The following is a 13,313-nucleotide window of genomic DNA, read 5'->3' as shown; positions in this document are numbered from 1 at the left end:
GTCCACTTCCCGGACTCCGTCGAGAAGAGGCCATCACGGTAACACACTCGGTTGATTCATTTTAATTAAATTAAGGTTCAAGTTATCTACAACCGGACATTAAAAAATTCCCATCTGCCCATAATTGCGGGCACGGCTTTCGAAAGTTCAAAACCCTGCAGGGGAGTCCCAACTTAGCCCATGACAAGCTCTCACGGTCAATGAAGGAAAAGACCTCCTCCCAAGACGTTCCGATCAGACTCGGTATCCCGGTAATTCAAGACACTTCGACAGGTTAAAACAAGACTAGCAACACCGCCCGAATGTGCCGACAATTCCCGATAGGAGCTGCACATATCTCGTTCTCAGGGCACACTCAGATGAGCAAGACATCGGGTAGGCCAGCCCAGAGTTGCCCCTGGTAGCCCCGGACATTGCTCGGTTGGACCAACACTCAGGGGAGCACTGGCCCGGGGGGGTTTAAAATAAGATGACCCTTGAGTCTGCAGAACCCAAGGGAAAGAAAAGGCTAGGTGGAAAATGGTAAAACCAAGGTTGGGCATTGCTGGAAAAGCTTTAATCAAGGCGAAATATCAAGGGGTTCCCATTATAACCCAACCGCGTAAGGAATGCAAAATCCGGGAACAAAACACCGATATGACGGAAACTAGGGCGGCAAGAGTGGAACAAAACACTAGGCGAGAGGCCGAGCCTTCCACCCTTTACCCAATATATAGATGCATTAGTATAACATAACAATATAATGATATCCCAACAAGTAAATAGATGATGTTCCAACAAGGAACGGCCTCCAATCTTCACCTGCAACTAACAACGCTATAAGAGGGGCTGAGCAAAGCGGTAACATAGCCAATCAACGGTTTGCTAGGACATGGTGGGTTAGAGGTTTGACATGGCAACTTGGGAGGCTTGCAAGAAAATGGTAGGCATCGTAGCAATGGCATAGCAAAAGAGCGAGCAAACTAGCATAGCAAAGATAGTTGTGATTTCGAGGGTATGATAATTTTGCCTGCACAGTTGTCAGAGTTGACTGGATCCTCAAAAGCAAACTCAACGGCTCCTCATTAGCGAACTCATCTCCCGGCTCTACCCAAACAAGACAAACAAGCAACAAGGATACAATCAACCACGTGCAAGACCAAGCAATATGGTGCAATGATGATATGCTATGCGGGATGCGATGCGGGATGCAAAATGCAAGATATGACAGGAAATGCATGAACCTGGCCTCAACTTGGAAATCCAAGTGTGCCACTGGAAAGATGAGATGAAATCGCTTGAAGACGATATAAAGAACGCCGGAATCGGAGTTACGGTTTGGAAATGGCAAGCGATTCAAATATGACACCGGTCTGCGATTTACAGCAAGTAGGCATTTAAATGCAATGAGATGAACATGCTACAGCAACCAAACATGATAACAAAATACATGGCAGGGATGCATACAAGATGCTTAACAAAAGTCTATAACTGAGCTACGGCCAATTCATCCATCAACAGGTTCAAACCAGCATGGCAAAAATACATATGACAAACAGTTCTCAGACTTAGTGAAATCAACACTTGTCTGGAATTTCAGATCAGGTAGCCCTCTTCGGAGCCACAAAACTACATGCTACAGCAACCAAAAATGAGAAAAAAATACATCGCATGGAGTTACTCAAAGAGCTTAACAAAAGTCCCTTAGTGACCTTGAGCCAAAAGGGATCAGAAAATACAATTGCAAGCATGTGAACATGGCAAAAACATAATCAGTTTTCAGACTTAGTGAAAACTGACACATGCTGAAATATAACTCAAGTAGGCATGTTTACTAGCTCGATGCACTCACTACGGTGCAAGTCATGGCAAGACAAGCATACACCCATCAAGAAGGCACAAAATTCAAGCTAGACATGGCAAGAACAATAGCATAGTAGGCACGGATCAACTACAACATCACCGGCAAAATTGCAAACAAGTTGACAATCTGCCCAGATTCACAAAGTAGCAAAAGTAGAGCTCGATTGACTCAAGCTAGGGTGCTCCATAATTTCAAACAAAGACATTTATGGATAGAGCCCTACAAGGTTAACAAAACTCCCTTACTGATCATCCTCAAAAGAGGCACGGATCACTAGGAAACAACAAAAACATATGGCAACATGAGATAAACAGCTCCAGGACTTAGTGAAATCACTAAGTCCCTGAAAACAGAATTAGCAAGTGCACCACTTTGCAAGCTTGCACAAGTCACCACACACATCACAAAAATACATGGGTTGCACCTATGGAAAGATGACAAAACCCTTAACAAAACACATGTAGAACTCATGGGCATAGCATGCACACAATAATCATGGCAAAAATGACAAAAACCTAAACGGAGTAGCAGATCTGGCAATTATCTCAAGTAGCCCTCTTCTAACAGCATTTCGGGCATCAAGATGAACTCAAATGAAAATGATGCAATGGAATGAAATGATGTACTCTCTGAGATGAACATTTTGATATGCTATATGCATGAATCGGAGCTACGGATGCAAAGTTACGGGGTCACGAACATGTGCATATGGACTGAGAATTTTGGGACTTAGGAAAAATTCAACCTCCGGATCTGGATCTAGGGTTTCACGGCACGCAACCCGAGGCGGACGGATCGAGCTCGTCGGAGAGGGCGCCGGTGGCCGGAGCTGGGGCCGGCGACGAGGACGGCGAGGAGGCGGCGAGGCGGCGCGGAAGCCGAGGGCGGTGGCGGCAGCGTGCGGCGGCAAACTACGGTAGCGGGGGCGGCGATGGTGCGGCGGCGTTGGAGGGCGGTGGCGGCCGACGGCTGGGGAGCGGCGAAGGTGCGGCGGCACCGAGGCGGAGGCGGCGCCGGAGCCGAGGAGGGAGGCGGCGCGGGGCAAGGACCTCGGGCGCGGGCGGCGTCTGGCGCCTTCGGGCCAGGATGGTCGGCGCTGGGCCTGGCGGGCCCGCGTCGGTGGGGAGGCGGCGAAGCGGTCCCCGGGACATGTGGCAGCGTCTGAGTGGTGCGGCGGAGCGGGCGGACACGTCCGGCCGTCCGGATTTCGTCCGGCGGCGCGGAGGACGAAATAGACTAGGGTTTCAGACGAGGGGGATCCGGATTTTCGGGAGGGGGTGTATATATAGGCATAGAGGGAGCTAGGAGAGTCCAAATGAGGTGCGGTTTGCGGCCACGCGATCATGATCAAACGCTCTAGATGATGGAGCAGAGTTAGGTGGATTTTGGGCCAAATTGAAGGGGTGTTGGGCTGCAACACACACGAGGCCTTTTCGGTCCCTCGGTTAACCGTTGGAGTATCAACCGAAGTCCAAATGATACGAAACTTGACAGGCGGTCTACCGGTAGTAAACCAAGGCCGCTTGGCAAGTCTCGGTCCAATCCGGAAATGTTTAATCCCCACACACGAAAGAAAGTTATAAATGACCACCGGAGGAGAACGAAGCGCCGGAATGCAAAACGGACAATGGGGAAAATGCTCGAATGCATGAGATGAACACGTATGCAGATGCAATGCACATGATGACATGATAAGAGATGCATGACAACGATAACAACACATGGAGACAATATAAATTAACTTAACGCCGGAAACGGCAAGAGTTGGAGTACAAATAGGGAAAGTTACATCCGGGGTGTTACACAAACTCTGTACCTCTTTCTTATTCAGTACATGGGATGTGTAAAGATTACCCCTCTTGCGACATGCCTACAATGTGGTTATGCCTCTAAGTCGTGCTCCGACATGTGGGAGATATAGGCGCATCGTGGGTGTTACATACATAGTACTCGAGGATTTATAACAGAGGTAAATCACATGTATAAAGTAACGTAAATACTATTACCTCAATCCAAATAGCGGAAGTAAGAAGGTTGTGGATTCCCATCAACACCAACGGCAAAGTTGAGTGTAGAAAATCATAACCCTAATGCATCACTTACTCGTCGTAAGAAGTCCTGCAACATGAGACGTCGCAGCCACAAGGGTCAGTACGTTGAATGTACTGGCAAATTCACACCATAGAGAAATGATGAACAATGGCTATCACTATATGCATATATGGTTTGTGGAAAAGCTCTATGGTTATAAGGTTTTTGCGAAAAGCCAATTTTTCTCTACTGCAAAGGAATACATTTTATTTAACTATGAAGGTGGTTGTTAAACATTGAGAGTGTAGACACCCTCTCAATCCCAATTAAGCATCATCATTATAACCCAACAAAATTAATTAAAGTCACATGATGAGATTCACATAATAATCCAAGTACTAGATACTCAAGACGTCCATAACCGGGGACACAGCTAATCATGATTAGTTTATACACTCTGCAGAGGTTTGCACACTTTTCCCCACAAGACTCGATCTCCTCTGTTGGGATTCTCGCACTACATGATGTTTGAGAAACGGATGACTGAGACATAGTCTTTCAGAAGTGCTAGCACCTTACGATCGGGTAGACGGTACCAACCTACATCCCCTACATCTGCTAGTCTACCACTATAAGAGTTCGCACGACTTAGTCAACTATGCTAGAGCCCATAGTAGCTTGTGGCTGCACACGGAAGTTTCTAGTATGAATAATCTCATGATCCCTTTGAGCCTGGGTGGCGGTCCATAAAGAAAAACAGGCAATCGCTGGAATACCCAGGTGCCTAAACAGGCAATCGCTGGAATACCCACGTGCCTCAGTCCACCCAGATGTGTGTTAAAGTTGCCACCTTAAGTAAACCATTAATTAACAATCTCACATATGTCATGAATACTCTCAAACCCAATCCACGTCTACGAGCATAGCATGGCAATATAAGCATAACGTAATAGTAACTCCCAAGGTTTGAATTGCAGGGCAATAGGTTCCTACCTCATCAACTACTTCCCAATACCCACATGTTATCAATCCTACTCATGCAATGTTTGAGGGTCAAACTAATGCATAAAAACTGGGTATGAAAGGGATATGATCAAAGTGTGAACTTGCCTGCAATGTTGATGAAGATGATTCACACTCAAAACTCTTGATAGTTCTACTTGTCACACTCCGGTCAATCTATCGTAAGCAAGCAATAGCAACCACACATAAGTAATCACTCAAAAGGTCGGAAAGAACGAAGAAAACACTTCAGAAAACATCAAAACCAAGCAAATAACTCTTGCAACATAAAACAATTTCTAGCAGTACCAAAATTATATGAATTCGGCCTTATCAGAAAGTTTAGGTCAAGAGCTTCGTTTTGCAAAAAGAATCAACTCAAATGGAGCTACAAAACTCAAGTTACGGTTGAACGAAGTTTGAATACAAATATGTTCTAATTCAAATTTTAAAATTTTCAAACACATGTTTAAGTTATTTCACTGGATAGAGGGGATCGTAACGAAGAAGTGGGCATTGGTTTCGTTGAATTTGGACAGACGAGTAAAAAGATGTGGTCGTTTGAAAACCAGGGGCTGATTTGTAAATAAAATCATCACAAATAGGTCCCTGGCCGAAACTAAAAAGAAAAAGAAAAATCCTATCGAACGAACGTTCGCTACATAAAAAAATACAACGAAAACTGTTCGATACGCATACTAACAGATGAACGTCTGCTAATTAACCAAATTAAAATATAAAACCAGCTTTAAAAGAAAAACCGAAGAACACCCAAAATAAACCGGATCGGGGAGGGTTATACTGGTTCGGCTGGGAAAAACCGGCAGCGGCTCCGGCGAGGCGAGGAGCGGCGTTGCGGGCAGCGGCAAGCGGCGCCGATGTGGTGCGGCAGGCGGCGTGGGCGGTGCAACTAGCGGCGGCGAAGTGCGGCGGCGGCTGCAGATCTCGGCGGCGGCGGCGGCGATCTGCGAGGGCGGTGGCACGAAGCGAGAGGAGGCGAGGCGGGCCCAGGGCTGCGGCTTTATAGGAGGGCGGGGGCGGGCTCCGAGGCATGGAGGAGGGGTTGGAGGAGGAGTCCTCCTCGACCACGGCGGCGGCGGCGTACGCGGGCTGGAGTCCGAGCGGAGCTCGGGGACGAGCGGGATGGCGTGCTGGGCCTTAGCCTGGCTTCGGCTGGGCCAGCCCAGTCGGCAGAGGGAATGTTTTAAAAAACCATTTATCTAGACAAACTAAAGTAAATAAAACAAAATAGGCAAAATTATTATATAGGCATATAATATATCAAAATTTTCAGAAAAAGATTTCCTACAAGCTGAATATTTTTCTAGAGTAAAATAAAATACACACAAATTCAAATAAAGGAAAGAGTGCTTCTGCTCTAGTAAAATCTAGTAAAAATCATTTTAAAAATAGAAAAATTAATTCAAATTTATTTCTCTCCAATTTTCTGATCTAGGGAATCATGTTACCCTATTTTCCATATATTTTATTTTGGAAAAAAATAATTTGAATAAAACCCAAATAACTCCAAATTGAAAATAATTTCCAAAAGGACTGTGAATTTGATCCTTTTAAACTCCCAAATCATATTTCATATAATTTGAAGAACTCATTTTATCTTCTCTCGTGAAAATCATTGAGTTGCATAAAGTTTCAGAATTGGAAATATTTTCAAATGAAATTCAAATATTTTCAACACCCCTTTTCATTAATAAATGGAAGAAGTCATGTCATCTTCTCTCCAGGGTTTTGTGATGAAAATAATTTGAATTCAGGGGGATCATAAAAGCAAAATGAAATTTTGGGAATGTCCTTTTATTCCCTCTCATTTAACTTTCAAAAAGTTTTGAATTCACTCAATCAATCACACAACAATCAAACAAACAATCAATGTATCTATTTATTATAGCATTCCAAAATTTAGAATTTTGGGATGTTACACTTTCTGATGCGGAGCCTCCTTCCATCGTCCCCATGGACCCTACACAATACATCAAGCACCACGTGGACCCATGACAAGAGCTCGAACACGGGGAATTGAAACCAAGGTTAACTCACTCTTACTTGAGATAGATATGGACATGCATGGAACTTGGTTTCTACCTCACTAAAATATGCTATGTGTCATTAGGAACAAATACAAACGCCACCAAGCAGCTGAGGGACACCCCAAAGGAGGAGGAGAACTACCTCAAGGCCACTAGGAAGGAGAAGCAGTCCAACAAGACGAAGGCGTCATGTCCCAGGCAACCCCGTGCGCACGGGCCCCCGAGACCCCGCACCGACAGGCCTCCCAAAAGCCCTTTGGGAATGAGACACGCACCCCCGTGCGCACGGGACCGAGCTGCTTTAGCACCCCGTGCGCACGGGCGTGTACCGTGCACACAAGACCCCCGTGTGCACGAGCCCAACTTACTCCGTGCACACGGGCCCTTCTTGATGGATGGTCGAGAGTGGCTGTTTAGGCCTTGATAACCCACAAGTATAGGGGATCGCAACAGTTTTCGAGGGTAAAGTATTCAACCCAAATTTATTGATTCGACACAAGGGGAGCCAAAGAATACTCTCAAGTATTAGCAGCTGACTTGTCAATTCAAACACACCTGGAATCTTAATATCTGCAGCAAAGTATTTAGTAGCAAAGTAATATGATAGTAGTGGTAACGGTAGCAAAAGGTAACAATAGCAAAAGTAATGTTTTTGGTATTTTGTAATGATGATAGCAATAGGAGCGGAAAAGTAAATAGGCGAAGAACAATATATGGGAAGCTCGTAGGTAATGGATCAGTGATGGAGAATTATGTCGGTTGCGGCTCATCATGTAACTGTCATAACCAAGGGTGACACAGAACTAGCTCCAGTTCATTGATATAATGTAGGCATGTATTCCGAATATAGTCATACGTGCTTATGGAAAAGAACTTGCATGACATCTTTTGTCCTACCTTCCCGTGGCAGCGGGGTCCTTACGGAAACTAAGGGATATTAAGGCCTCCTTTTAATAGAGTGCCGGAACAAAGAATTAACACATAGTGAATACATGAACTCCTCAAACTACGGTCATCACCGGTAAGTATCCTGATTATTGTCACTTCGGGGTTAACGGATCATAACACATAATAGGTGACTATAGACTTGCAAGATAGGATCAAGAACACTCATATATTGATGAGAACATAATAGGTTCAGATCTGAAATCATGGCACTCGGGCCCTAGTGACAAGCATTAAGCATAGCAAAGTCATAGCAACATCAATCTCAGAACATAGTGGATACCAGGGATCAAACCAAAACAAAACTAACTCGATTACATGATAGATCCCATCCCACCCATCACCGTCCAGCAAGCCTACGATGGAATTACTCTCGCATGGTGGTGAGCATCATGAAATTTGTGATGGGGGATGGTTGATGATGATGATGATGATGGCGACGGATTCCCCTCTTCGGAGCCCCGAACGGCCTCCAGATCAGCCCTCCCGAGAGGTTTTAGGGCTTGGCGGCGGCTCCATATCGTAAAAAGCGATGAATTCTTCTCTCTGATTTTTTCTCCCCGAAACAAGATATATAGAGTTGGAGTTGGAGTCGGAGGAGCTCCAGGGGGCCCACGAGTTAGGGGCGCGCCCCCTCCCTCGTGGACAGGTGGTGGCCCCACTGGCCTTCATATTTTGCAGGTATTTTTTATATTTTCCAAAAAGTTGGTCCGTGAAGTTTCAGGTCATTCCGAGAACGTTCGTTTCTGCACATAAATAAAACCATGGTAATTCTACTGAAAACAGTGTCAGTCCGGGTTAGTTCCATTCAAATCATGCAAGTTAGAGTCCAAAACAAGGGCAAAAGTTTTTGGAAAAGTAGATACGATGGAGACGTATCAGGCCTCCACTTCATCCCCCTCGCCCACCTACCTATATATTCCGTACCTAGGGTCATGTTTAGGGTTAGCAAAGTATATGTGAGACATTGATAGAGCTTTGATCCTTCTACCACTCCTCCTGGGGATCAAGATCTCTTAGGAAAGGATCCATGTCCTCGTGGAGATCAAGACCTCTTAGGAAAGGATCTGAAGTGGATTTCAAGACCTCCACTTTGGAGAACACTATCATCAAGACCTCACCTCCTTAGGAGTGGGAAGAACCTTATCTTTGTGCTTGTTTCATTGGATTGTTCTTGCATGCTTGCGGATCTGATGTGTTTGCTATTCTAGTGGATGTGTAATTGAGTTTTGTTTGAGTGAATTCCTCGCTTGTGTTCTTGGTTTTCATCCTTTTCCCCCTCCAAGTGTGAAAATATCTCACCTAGGGTTTCACCCTACAACATCTTGGTATCATGAGCCATGGTTGATTCAAATTTTGGAGTCCCTACCCCCATATTCTAGCGTAATTTTTTTGCTTTTTGTCCCAATTCAAAAATCCCCACCAAAAATAGCCCCAAAATATTTCTTGCAATTTGTTGGATCTTGTGAGATTTTCTTGATTTGGTCCACAAATTTCATGTTTGGTAAGTGGATCTACCCCTTACCACCATCTCCCATCCATCCCACCACTAATTTTCACTAGAATTTTGAAAATTTCCACGGATTCGAAGGTGTTCTTGCGGTCCCAGAACATCCCGTGAGTACGGGCCATCAGGACCCCATGCACAAGGCCTTCACTTACCCCATGCGCACGGGCTTTACAGAACTGTTCGGCCACCAAAGTTTTTTCATCTTTTTTCCTTTCCACCACCACCATTCGCCTTCCACACTACCCGTTGGTTTTTGAGATTTGGAGTTGCGGTTCCATGTGCCCTAATGTGTTTCGGCTACTTAGGCACGGACTGACGTCATCATCACTGTCACTCGCCATCAACTCGGACTCCAAATCGACTTCGACCACTTCATCATCATACTACCGTAAGCAAGGACAGTAACTTCGACGACATCCTAACATCATACCTTGCCATTACCTTTGATAGCCTTGAGTCACTTTGCGTTACTTACCCAACGAGACTAGCAAGTTGAGTATTGTCGGGCCACCCTTTTAGTGCACCGTTAGTGTTACGTCTCTCCCGTGCATATCCCACTTGTTATCTCATATTCCGGCTCGAATATCAAGCATTGTGGCATAGTAAAAAAAGCTTTTAAGCAAAAGAAAAAGAAAAGGAAAGAGCTTGTAAGAAATAGCATTGAGCCATTTTGCATAGTTCCATCATCTCAATTAATACATACATAAGAATACTTGGGATAGTAGATGACATGTTTCTCTCCCAAGTCGGTGCACTAGCGTATCTACCCTATTAGAGAAATCGAGCTGGTGTCTCTCTAGTATCCATACAACAAGAGCATTTTCTGTGGTTCCACATCTTAGAGATCATTCCTTGGTTGTGAGGATCCCATCTATCTTCTCTGTGTGTGTGTGTGTTCCTAGTGATATTCTTGGGTTTGATCTATTTGTCTTGCTTCTGATTTGTGCATCTTTTCAACATTTTCGACATCTTAACTAACATTTCCTTGAACTATTTGTGCCACTCCCTAACCAAGATCCTCCATAAGCCTTTTACTTGTAGGTGTGAGAAAATAAAACTCGATACCAATTCTATTATTATAGAATTCTGTTGAATGATACTTGATACATCCACAATCTTCGGAAAAGGTAACATTGGTATTGTTCTCTCATTTTCCTACTCACCACCACTTCCACATGATGGATAGGCCTACTTCTTTGGCGAACCCGCTTTTCGAGGATCAAGACGACGAACGCGACTTCGTCACCAAGAATCACTTCTTCATCACTCAACGAGCCCTCCATCAAGAAAGTGAAGCTTTGGTGACCGCATCGAGCAACTCACCACCGACCTACGTCAATCCGAAGCAAGAAACCGGGACTACATCGACACCAAGCTCTCCAAACAAATGGAAGAATTCTGCAACATGATCGTGAGCCGCATGTCTTCCACCACCTCTTCACCAAGAGGGCGCCACTTAAGTCGCCACTCATGTCTTACACTCAAGTCCCCACTCTTCGACCTACTGTTCCTCGGATGCAAGTCCTCCTCGAGCACGTTCTCCTTGCTACACCAACACTCAAGAACGCCGATCTCAAGAAAATCCATTCCATGGCAATGGTTTGCAAGACCGAGTCCGAGCACGTGAACGAGCGAGACGCCAAGAACAAGATGTCGTGGACCAAGAGCAACCTCCACAAGCACAACACCAAGCACCTCAAGACGGTGACGCACTCCGACAAGAACAAAAGCGTCGTGACAAACAAGCACTTGAAGCATGATACGTCTTCATCGTATCTACTTTTCCTAACGCCTTTGCTCGTGTTTTGGACCCTAATTTGCATGATTTGAATGAAACTAACCCAAACCAACGCTGTTTTTAGCAAAACTACCATGGTGTTGTTTTTGTGCAGAAATAAAAGTTCTCAGATTTGGACAAAACTTTTTGGAGATCTATTTCAGAATATATATAAAATACAGGAACCAAGAACCACCACAGGGGGTGCCCTGGCTGGCCACGATACACCAGGGCACGCCACCCCCTCCAGGCACACCCTAGTGGGTAGTGGTCCCCTCGTGGCCCCCTGACCCTAATTCCAACTCCATAAATACCTATTTTCAGATAAAAAAATAGGGAGGAATTTCATCGCGTTTTACAATACAGAGCCGCCGCTGCCTCCTGTTCTTTAGCGGGAGGCCAGATCTGGAGCCCGTTCGGGGCTTCGGAGAGGGGAATCTTTGGTCTTCGTCATCACCAATCCTGCTTCATCTCCAATTCTATGTTGCTCCCCACCGGGAGTGAGTAATTCCTTCGTAGGCTCGCTGGTCGGTGAGGAGTTGGATAAGATTCATCATGTAATCGAGTTAGTTTTCTTAGGGCTTGATCCCTAGTATCCACTATGTTCCGAGATTGATGTTGCTATGACTTTGCTATGCTTAATGCTTGTCACTAGGGCCCGATTGCCATGATTTCAAATCTGAACCGTTTATGTTTTGACCATTATATCTATGTTCTAGGTCCGATCTTGCAAGTCATATTCACCTATTACGTGTTATGATCCGTAAACCCCAGTGTGACAGTAATTGGTATACTTTCCGATGATTACCGTAGTTTGAGGAGTTCATGTATTCACTATGTGTTAATGCTTTGTTCCAGTTCTCTATTAAAAGGACGCCTTAATATCCCTTAGTTTCCTTATGGACCCCGCTGCCACGGGAGGGTAGGACAAAAAATGTCATGCAAGTTCTTTTCCATAAGCACGTATGACTATTTTTATGGAATACATGCCTACATTATATTTATGATCTGGAGCTAGTTCTGTATCGCCCTAGGTTATGACTGTTATATGATGAATATCATTCAATGAATTCATTGATCTAATGCCTACGAGTTTTCCACATATTGCTCATGCTAAGTTACTATTCCTATTGCTACCGCTACAACTGCTACAAACTGTTAATGTTGTTACCGTTACCACTGTTATCAAAATTATCATACTACTGTGCTACTGATTACTTTTTTGCAGATATTTAATCTCCAAGTGTGGTTCAATTGACAACTCAACTGCTAATACTTTCAAATATTCTTTGGCTCCCCTTGTGATGAATCTATAAATTTGGGTTGAATACTCTACCCTCGAAAACGGTTGTGATCCCCTATACTTGTGGGTTATCAAGACCTTTTTCTGGCGCTGTTACCGAGGAGCATAGCTATATTTGTTGAGTCACTTGGGATTATTATCTATTTATCACTATGAAAAATCTGAAGGATAAAAGAACCAAGATTTTCCCTCTAAGACGAGGGGAGGTACAGAACTGCCATCTAGCTTTGTACTTGATTCACCTTCTATTATGAGTAAACTTGCAAGACTCCCACATGCTATTAATCCTGATATGTCACAAGTTATTGATGATGCTACTTCTGCTATGAATGATGCTAATGATGATGCTAGTACCCTGCCTAATGATAATGTGCCACTAGGTGTATTTCTTGATGAACAACTTGCTAGAGCTAAAGAGAATGAAATTGTTGAAACTGATGAAATTATTGAAACTGATGAAGTCCTTGAAATTGAGAATTATGAAACACCTATTAGATCTAGGTCTCCTAGATTTGAAATGCCTAAGATACCTGAAGGTTATGTTATGGATGAGGAGATAGCTAGAGACTTTCTTGTTTGCAATGATAGAGATGACCTTAAGAAATTACTATGCAAACTGAAAGAAAAATCTTTGAATGCTAGAATGAAATGTGATCCCAAGTTTTCTAGTTCACCTATCTTTGTTACTGATAAGGATTATGAATTCTATGTCGACCCTGAGTTAATTACTTTGGTTGAATTTGATCCTTTCAATGGCTATGAAACTGAAACTGTAGTGGCACATCTTACTAAATTAAATGATATAGCCACCCTTTTTGCTCATGATGAGAAAATTCACTATTACTATATCCTCA

This window comes from Triticum urartu, chromosome 6 (genome assembly GCF_003073215.2).
Source record: "Triticum urartu cultivar G1812 chromosome 6, Tu2.1, whole genome shotgun sequence".
Taxonomy (NCBI): Eukaryota; Viridiplantae; Streptophyta; class Magnoliopsida; order Poales; family Poaceae; genus Triticum; species Triticum urartu.
The sequence above is the reverse complement of the archived record's forward strand: the minus strand, read 5'-3'. Positions refer to the sequence as shown.